At 45.7% G+C, this 10,193-nt stretch overlaps 2 non-coding genes across 2 annotated transcripts; one reads left to right on the forward strand and one right to left on the reverse strand.

Moving 5' to 3' along the window:
* Positions 1-5,379: 5,379 nt before the first annotated feature.
* trnaw-cca (transfer RNA tryptophan (anticodon CCA)) lies at positions 5,380-5,451 on the reverse strand. The gene has a single exon. It is a non-coding gene; the product is annotated as a tRNA-Trp (tRNA).
* A 214-nt stretch (positions 5,452-5,665) lies between these two features.
* Positions 5,666-5,737, forward strand: trnaw-cca (transfer RNA tryptophan (anticodon CCA)). The gene has a single exon. It is a non-coding gene; the product is annotated as a tRNA-Trp (tRNA).
* The last annotated feature ends 4,456 nt before the right edge of the window (positions 5,738-10,193 follow it).

Raw genomic sequence — 10,193 nt, forward strand, 5'->3', positions numbered from 1 at the left:
TTTTCATCCGACAGTGACGATAGCCTCCTGTTCTTCTTAATGAACTATTTGAAAAAGTGAATCACATTCTACAGAGATATCAGGTCAACTTTTGAAAATAAAATCCATAGCTTGTCATGTTTATTTATTTTTTTCTCTCTCCACAGGATGAAGGAAAAAGGAAACCGCACACTGCTCTCTTTATCACTGATCTTTAATAAGCTTTACGTATCGACCTCACGGCCTTTTTCAGAGCTTTTGTGAGGTTCTTAAATTAGCACCCTTAAGTAGACCTAGCCACACCCACATCCGTTCCACTTATCGAAAGGGGTTGGAGGCAAACAAACAACAAACAAACAAATAAATGCTTCCAAATATAACAATATACATTTCATAAATATTACAATAGAGTGTGTAAATAAGACGTGTTAAACACGTCTGTTAAACCACAATGAGTTTTCATAAATCATTGGGTACATCGTACGAAAAACATCAGAGTAAACATAAATAGGGGTATAATTCATGTTCAAATTCACAACATAACATACATCATTAAGTCCTTTAGGAAATAATGTCTGGAGGGTGAAAATCCCAGAACAGTCTCTTTTACTCAGAGTTTTATTAATATCTCCTCCCCTGTCTGATATCTTAACGTTCTCTATGCCACAAAATTTAAAGGTGGAAATGTCATGCTTCAGGTCATTAAAATGTACTGCAACTGGATTATCCTTGTCGTTTCTCCTGAATGAACTTGTATCTCTCCACAGACCTTCAGATGCTTCTGGATTTGGTCAACCAGAGTGTCACCTAAGACTTCAATGGTCCAGAGGAGAATCAGAACCATGGCAACGACACTTTGACTGACAGTTACAGGCACCATCCCCTAGGCAGTGGGCAAACAACCTTGGACCCACATAACAGCCCCCTTTCTGGCCGTTATGCTTCTATCTACTCTTCCTTGGTCTCTTATCAATTTCCTTTAACATGTTGTTCAGCCATCAGTTCAAAGTTGACTTGAAGTGATCTAAGGAATGTTCTGAAATGGTTGGGTATGTAGAGACTCTTGGAATCAGGGTGAGAGCTATTGTTGATTAATGTTAATTGTGTAAAAGGTTGTTTATAACCTACGGGTGACCCAAGGGTGATAAGGCTAGCAATTTAGACGTTTGCATAATTAGATTTTTCCGCCCAGCCTAGGGTTACAACCCCATGTTGACTCCAGCCTCAGGGTGAGATGCATTTCATCTGATGTGAAAATTCCCTAAGTAACTGTAATAACTAACTATACTCCCTAACTAACTGTAACAACTAACTATACTCCCTAACTAACTGTAATAACTAACTATACTCCCTAACTAACTGTAATAACGAACTATACTCCCTGACTAGCTGTAATAGCTAACTATACTCCCTAACTAACTGTAATAACTAACTATACTCCCAAACTAACTGTAATAACTAACTATACTCCCTGACTAGCTGTAATAACTAACTATACTCCCTAACAAGCTGTAACAACTAACTATACTCCCAAACTAACTGTAATAACTAACTATACTCCCTGACTAGCTGTAATAACTAACTATACTCCCTAACAAGCTGTAACAACTAACTATACTCCCAAACTAACTGTAATAACTAACTATACTCCATAACTAGCTGTAATAATGAACTATACTCCCTAACAAGCTGTAATAACTAACTATACTCCCTAACTAACTGTAATAACTAACTATACTCCCTAACTAACTGTAATAACTAACATACTCCCTAACTAAATACTAACAGATGAACTGTTCTACCCATCCCACCCTTCAGAGAGTGAACAACCGAACACACCCCAAGACCACAGACACCCCACGACCCAAAAGGTTGGCCTGCTGTACAGAAACACAAACTACTGCTTCTATCACAGTTTCTACCAGTAGTCCCCAGATGCAGAATGTAAAACATTCAGTGTTGTCCTGTCTGTTTCAAATGTTCTGGTTATTTTGGAAACTTTTCCGTGTCGAAAAGTTGAGGCCCTTTGCGCCAGAACAAGTCAAGTAGGTCAGGTTGTTTAGCAGACAGATGTAGCCCATAATATTTTAATATACTGTTTTACACTGAGTGTTGTATAGAATTGACTGTAACTGGGTTGTATTTTCTCTCTCTGTTGTTACCCTTTCACTGTCTGTCTAGCTCTGGTCACAACAATCAGTCAATCAGTCAATCAGTCAATCAGGCAGTAATCAATCAGTCAATCAATCAGTCAATCAGTCAATCAGTCAATCAATAAGTCAGTCAATTAGTCAATCACTGTATATAAAACATTGTGCATGTCTCTCTCTTTGCCTTGAATTGTATTCAAATGTAACGTTGATTTGTGTCCGTCTCTGTGTATAGCTTCCACTGCTAAGCCGCTGTCAGCTACCGGTGAGTTGTACAGTAATAAGAGGACCATGCTGTGTGACATGAGGACACCCTATGAGGAGGGAGAAGAGGAGCTGACCCAGGATTAATAAAGGACAGCCTATGAGGAGGGAGAAGAGGAGCTGACCCAGGATTAATAAAGGACAACCTATGAGGAGGGAGAAGAGGAGCTGACCCAGGATTAATAAAGGACAACCTATGAGGAGAGAGAAAAGGAGGTGACCCAGGATTAATAAAGGACAACCTATGAGGAGGGAGAAGAGGAGCTGACCCAGGATTAATAAAGGACAACCTATGAGGAGGGAGAAGAGGAGGCTGCCTGAGGTGTTAGGGCTCTAGAAGCTGTCTGATGTGTTAGGGCTCTAGAAGCTGCCTCAGGTGTTAGGGCTCTAGAAGCTGCCTGAGATGTTAGGACTCTAGAAGCTGTCTGAGGTGTTAGAACTCTAGAAGCTGCCTGAGGTGTTAGGGCTCTAGAAGCTGTCTGAGGTGTTAGAACTCTAGAAGCTGCCTGAGGTGTTAGGGCTCTAGAAGCTGCCTGAGGTGTTAAGGCTCTAGAAGCTGCCTGAGGTGTTAAGGCTCTAGAAGCTGCCTGAGGTGTTAGAACTCTAGAAGCTGCCTGATGTGTTAGAACTCTAGAAGCTGCCTGAGGTGTTAGAACTCTAGAAGCTGCCTGAGGTGTTAGAACTCTAGAAGCTGCCTGATGTGTTAGGGCTCTAGAAGCTGCCTGAGGTGTTAGGGCTCTAGAAGAACTGGTTGGCACAAGATGTTCAGTTTCTCACGACAACATTGACCTCTCGAAAAACATGCATCTTGTTTACTTTATTTCCAGCAGAAAGATAAGGGGGAGCATTCTAGGAAACAGCATCATACTGCCTGGTCACCCAGGACCTTTGACCAACACTGAATTGGTCACTGAACAAGTACAACCCTCGCATCTGGGAAACTAGCCAAGCAGTATCATGACAATTCAATGATGTGAACTCAAAATATGCTCAACATTGTGTTGATCACTCTAAAGTAAATATGACCTTTAGTCTTTAAATTCCCCTGTTAGACCCTGTTATGTGATTCTGTGTCTGCTAAATTAATTAAGGTAAATGTCAGAGGATCAAGTATCGCACCTGTATGCATCTCACTGTCCCTTCCCTTTCTCCTCTCTCACAGTGCCACACCTGTCGATGGTGCAGCTGTAGAATGTTTTGAGGATCTGGGGACCCATGCCAAATCTTTTCAGTCTTCTGATGCGGAATAGGCTTTGTCGTGCCCACTTCACAACTGTCTTGCTGTGTTTGGACCTTGCTAGTTTGTTGGTGATGTGGACACCAAGGAGCTTGAAACTCTTGACCAGCTCCACTACAGCCCCGTTGATGTGGATGGGGGCGTGCTCAGCCCTCCGTTACCTGTAGTCCACAATCAGCTCCTTTGTCTTGATCACAATGAGGGAGAGGTTTTAGGTGATGGCTTTGTTATGGAAGGTTTGGGAATCGCTTCCTTTTAGGTGGTTGTACAATTTAACGGCTCTTTTCTGGATTTTGATAATTAGCGGATATTGGCCTAATTCTGCTCTGCATGCATTATTTGGTGTTTTACTTTGAACACTGAGGATATTTTTGCAGAATTCTATAGCTGATTCAAGTATTTTTTTGGCCAGATATCCCCTTTCTCTCTCTGTCCCTCTCCCTCCCCTCTCTGCTCGCCTCTCTCCCTCTCTCTGGTCTCCTCTGTCCCTCTCTCTCCTCTCCTCTCCCTCTCCCTCCGTCTCCTCTCCCTCTCTTCCCCCTCTCTCTGCTCTCCTCTCTCCTCTCCCTCTCTCCCTCTCTCTCTCCTCTGTCCTTCTCTCTCTCCCTCTCTCTCCTCTCCTTGCCTCTCCTTATCCTTCCTTCTCCTCTTCTTCTCTTCCACCTTCTCTCTCTCTTGCTCTCTGGCCCCTCTCTCTCTCTTCCACCTTCTCTCTGCTCTCCTCTCCCTCTGTCTCTCTCCCCCGTCTCTCTCCCTCTCTCTCTGCCCTCCCTCTCTCTCTCCCTCTCTCTCTCTCTCTCTCTCTCTCTCTCCCTCCTCTCACTCCTCTCTCTCCTCTCCTCTCCCTCTCTCTCTACACAGAAAGAGGCATCCAGAGGTTTCAGTCCCAGCGTCATGTGATCCAATCTCCCCATGTCCCTTGTCATGTGACCAAGTCGATAACCGAGGTATAAAAAAAAAAAAGAAATTCCCTTCAGCAGCAACAACAACGTGTGGGATGATGCTTGTAATACCCATTACAGGGATTTGAATGTTGGAATGTGTCTGCTTCCTCATCTCTGTGTGTGTGTGTGTGTGTGTGGCCACTTCTCTTACAGGCAGACACCCTACCATTGCACCAGAAAGTCCTGTGATTTGTTGTTGTGTCTGAGGCCCTTTCATAGAATGTACTTCCTTATGTTTCCCCTGGGAAATTGACCAGAGGTATGCTTCGGGGGGAATGGTTAGGGTAGTGGTGTGTGTGTGTGGTAACTACACACACATACACAAGCATGTATAGTTGTGTGTGTACTGTATGTTTCTGAGTGTGTTTATACGTGCCTGTGAACAGTCTGCCTGCTAGGTGTCCAAGGACCGAGGGGTGGGCCGGGTGCTGCAGAAACTGAGCCGCTTCGCAGACGAGCGGACCCCCAAGCTGCAACCCCAGGTCTCCCACAAGGTGCTGGGTGGCTTACAGCCCTGGGTGTTTTGTTTACCTGACCTCTGTGTCGCCATCGAGGCACAGATACATCAATAATAATAACAGACTGATTGATAATAGCTATTTGTTCTATTCTATTTGTTATTTATTTGTACGGCTGTATAAGCAACTCACAGCAGGCTATATTAAAAACATCTTAACCTTTCCTGGAATGTACAAACCATTCTCTGACGATAATATTGCCTGACTGCTTTCCTCTATTTTTCATGATGATTTAGTAGCAATTTCACCTCCTCTAAAAGCCCACTCTCTTTCAAGCGCAAAACATTTGACCCCGACGTGATTCGAACACGCAACCTTCTGATCTGGAGTCAGACGCGCTACCGTTGCGCCACGAAGTCCTGTAATAAATACTTGCGTCTGAGACCTTTTATAGGATGCAACATCGAACTTTTCTCCAGGATTAGAAATCAGCGATGTCATGCCACATCCACTGCGCGGTTGGTCGCTTAACCATTCCGTGCCTTTCACGGGCGTGAGTATGTCATGAGACACTGACCACCTTGTGCCGACCAGCACTTTCACAAGCTAGACAGTTTTAAAGCTACATTATCTGACCTCGTGGCGCAACGGTAGCGCGTCTGACTCCAGATCAGAAGGTTGCGTGTTCAAATCACGTCGGGGTCAAATTTTGGAGCTCGATTGAAAACTGGGTTTCAATAAAGATTAAAGATGAAATAGCTTCTGAACATATACGGCTTTAGGGGACAACAGAGCCCCCGTTTACACCTAGTGCTAACGTTGTATCTGGATATCAACATAGGCGCAGGAAGTAGGGGTGCTGCGGCATCCCCTGATAAATCTAAATTATGATCAATTTTTTATAATGCAAACAAAAAAGTCCTCAACATTTGTGAACAAAGCTTTTATTATTCCAGTTTGACTGGACAAAAATACTAATCAGAGAGGAGAGAAAAATGCTCCTCGATTTCTGTTGCATTGTATATTATATATATTTATAGATATATAATATACACTGCTCAAAAAAAATTAAGGGAACACTAAAATAACACATCCTAGATCTGAATGAATGAAATATTCTTATGGAATACTTTTATCTTTACATAGTTGAATGTGCTGACAACAAAATCACACAAAAATTATCAATGGAAATCAAATTTATCAACCCATGGAGGTCTGGATTTGGAGTGACACTCAAAATTAAAGTGGAAAACCACACTACAGGCTGATCCAACTTTGATGTAATGTCCTTAAAACAAGTCCAAATGAGGCTCAGTAGTGTGTGTGGTCTCCACGTGCCTGTATGACCTCCCTACAACGCCTGGGCATGCTCCTGATGAGGTGGCGGATGGTGTCCTGAGGGATCTCCTCCCAGACCTGGACTAAAGCATCCGCCAACTCCTAGACAGTCTGTGGTGCAATGAAGCGAGTGGATGGAGCGAGACATGATGTCCCAGATGTGCTCAATTGGATTCAGGTCTGGGGAACGGGCGGGCCAGTCCATAGCATCAATGTCTTCCTCTTGCAGGAACTGCTGACACACTCCAGCCACATGAGGTCTAGCATTGTCTTGCATTAGGAGGAACCCAGGGCCAACCGCACCAGCATATGGTCTCACAAGGGGTCTGAGGATCTCATCTTGGTACCTAATGTCAGTCAGGCTACCTCTGGCGAGCACATGGAGGGCTGTGCGGCCCCCCAAAGAAATGCCACCCCACAAACCGGTCATGCTGGAGAATGTTGCAGGCAGCAGAACGTTCTCCACAGCGTCTCCAGGCGGTCACGTCTGTCACATGTGCTCAGTGTGAACCTGCTTTCATCTGTGAAGAGCACAGGGCGCCAGTGGCGAATTTGCCAATCTTGGTGTTCTCTGGCAAATGCCAAACGTCCTGCACAGTGTTGGGCTGTAAGCACAACCCCTACCTGTGGACGTCGGGCCCTCATACCACCATCATGGAGTCTGTTTCTGACCATTTGAGCAGACACATGCACATTTGTGGCCTGCTGGAGGTCATTTGCAGGGCTCTGGCAGTGCTCCTCCTGCTCCTCCTTGCACAAAGGTAGAGGAGCGGTCCTGCTGCTGGGTTGTTGCCCTCCTACGGCCTCCTCCACATCTCCTGATGTACTGGCCTGTGTCCTGGTAGCGCCTCCATGCTCTGGACACTACGCTGACAGACACAGTAAACCTTCTTGCCACAGCTCGCATTGATGTGCCATCCTGGATGAGCTGCACTACCTGAGCCACTTGTGTGGGTTGTAGACTCCGTCTCATGCTACCACTAGAGTGAAAGCACCACCAGCATTCAAAAGTGACCAAAACATCAGCCAGGAAGCATAGGAACTGAGAAGTGGTCTGTGGTTATCACCTGCAGAACCACTCCTTTATTGGGGGTGTTTTGCTAATTGCCTATAATTTCCACCTGTTGTCTATTCCATTTGCACAACAGCATGTGAAATTTATTGTCAGTCAGTGTTGCTTCCTAAGTGGACAGTTTGATTTCACAGAAGTGTGATTGACTTGGAGTTACATTGTGTTGTTTAAGTGTTCCCTTTATTTTTTTGAGCAGTGTATATATATTAATTTCAAAGTCCTGTAGGCATTTGACATTGTAATAGAGCCAGCTTGTTGTCCTAAAACCCGGAAACAAATTACCTCTGGTTCGTTCAGCCATCCCTACGGGAAAAATGCATGGAGAAAGATCAGGACTTTGGAATAAATACCAAATATAAGGTCTGAGGTAAACACGGGTATAAGAGATATTATATGTTTTGTTCTATGAGATAATGACAGTCAGTTAACATTACTTTATGAATTATGAAATGGTTTGTGTTTTTTATTGTTACCTACATTCTAAAAAAAATCACAAAAAGTGACGTAAGCTGATGAAGATCTCCTAAGCCTGTGTTTACCACAGAACTTATTTTCAGGGTTTATCCAAAAAGAAGGGAAAAAACGCCATTGATTTTGCTCATAGGCTTTCCCCAACGAACCATGGCAGTTAGTGCCTACAAAAAGACACCATTATTTCTGTCTTTGATGGGGCGCCCCCAGGTGGTAAGGGTAGGCAACAACACATCTGCCACACCGATCCTTAACACGGGGGCCCCTCAGGGGTGCGTGTTCAGTCCTCTCCTGTACTCCCTGTTCACCCACGACTGCGTAGCCAAGCACGACTCCAACACCGTCATTAAGTTAGCTGATGTAGACATCATCACCGACAACGATGCCTATAGGGAGGAGATCAGACCTGGCAGTGTGGTGCCAGACAACAAACTCTCCCACAATGTGAGCAAAGAGCTGATTGTGGACTATGGGAAAAGGAGGGCCGAACAGGCCCCCATTAACATCAACGTGGCTGGAGCGGGTCGAGAGCTTCAAGATCCTTAGCGACCACTTCACCAATAAAGAATCATGGTCACAGCAAGACAGTTGTGAAGTGAACACGACAACACCGTTTCCCCCTCAGGAGACGGAAAAGATTTGGCATGGGGTCCCCAGATTCTCAAAAAGTTCTTGAGCTGCAACATCGAGAGCACAAGGCGACATTCGACCACAAGGCGCTACAGAGGGTAGTCTGTACGGCCCAGTACAATACCGGGGCCAAGCTTCCTTCCATCCAGGACCTCTATATACCAGGCGGTGTCAGAGGAAGGCCCAACATTTTTTCAAAGACTCCAGCCACCCAAGTAATAGACTGTTCTCTCTGCCAACATACGGCAAGTGGTACCGGAGCGCCAAGTCTAGGACCAAACGGCTCCTTAACAGCTTTTACCCCCAAGCCATAAGACTGCTGAACAATTCATCAAATGAAGGTCTGACTGATTCCCTCTCAACTCGTTTCCCCTGGCCAGGGATGATGATGACAGGCCTCCATGGCCTATGACCTCATTGACAGAGCAGTTTGGAAAGAGTTAATAAGATAACAGGAAGTCACATTGATTAATTACACAGCAAGGTAGTAAATATGCTTACCTCAGATCCCCATAGAGATTTGATGGGGTGTTTGTGGGGTGTGTGTGGGTGCAACCTGGTCTCAGTGCATTTCATATTATTCTGTACGTAAATCAGAGTATTCCATTTAATATATGTGATATGTTACGTTTCGTGTCTATTAACCATTTGGTATGATATGTTGTGAAATACAATTTGTATTATACATTAGAAGTTAGCAAAATGTAAGATATGCTACGAATTTACAAAATGTAAGATATGTTACGGATTCTCGCTAGGTGGCCAACATTAGATAGCTGGCTAATGTTAGCTAGGCTAGGGTTTAGGGGTTAAGGTTAGGGTTAAGTTTAGGAGTTACTACAACTAGTTACTGCTACTATTGTTATCACCAGAACCCCTACCACCATACCACCCTACCACCATACACCCTACCCCCTACCCCTTTACCCCCTACCCCCCTACAACTTTACCCCCTACCCCCCTACCCCCTACCCCCTACCACCCTAAAACCATACGCCCTACGACCATACGCCCTAACCCCTAGCACCATGCGCCCTACCCCCTACCACCATACGCCCTACCACCATACGCCCTACCACCATACGCCCTACCCCCTACCACCATACCCCCTACCACCATACCCCCTACCCCCTACCACCATACCCCCTACCACCATACCCCCTACCACCATACGCCCTACCCCCTACCACCATACCCCCTACCACCATACCCCCTACCACCATACGCCCTATCCCCTACCACCATACGCCCTACCCCCTACCACCATACGCCCTACCCCCTACCACCATACGCCCTACCACCATAGTCCCTACCCCCTACCACCATAAGCCCTACCCCCTACCCCTACCCCCATACGCCCTACCACCATACGCCCTACCCCCTACCCCTACCCCCTACCACCATACCCCCATACGCCCTACCCCTACCCCCCTACCACCCTACCACCATACTTCCTACCCTCTACCCCCTACCCCCATTCCCCCTCTTCCCCCCTACCCCTCTACCCCCACTACCCCTACCCTTCTACCCTTCTACCCCCCTACCCTTCTACCCCTCTACCTCCCTTCCCCACTACCCTTCTACCCCCTGTACCCCCTTCCCCCACTACCCCTACCCTTCTACCCCTCTACCCCCCTACCCTGCCTGTTT

Source organism: Oncorhynchus mykiss, chromosome 11 (assembly GCF_057628025.1).
Source record: "Oncorhynchus mykiss isolate SJ-2025 chromosome 11, ASM5762802v1, whole genome shotgun sequence".
NCBI classification, from domain to species: domain Eukaryota; kingdom Metazoa; phylum Chordata; class Actinopteri; order Salmoniformes; family Salmonidae; genus Oncorhynchus; species Oncorhynchus mykiss.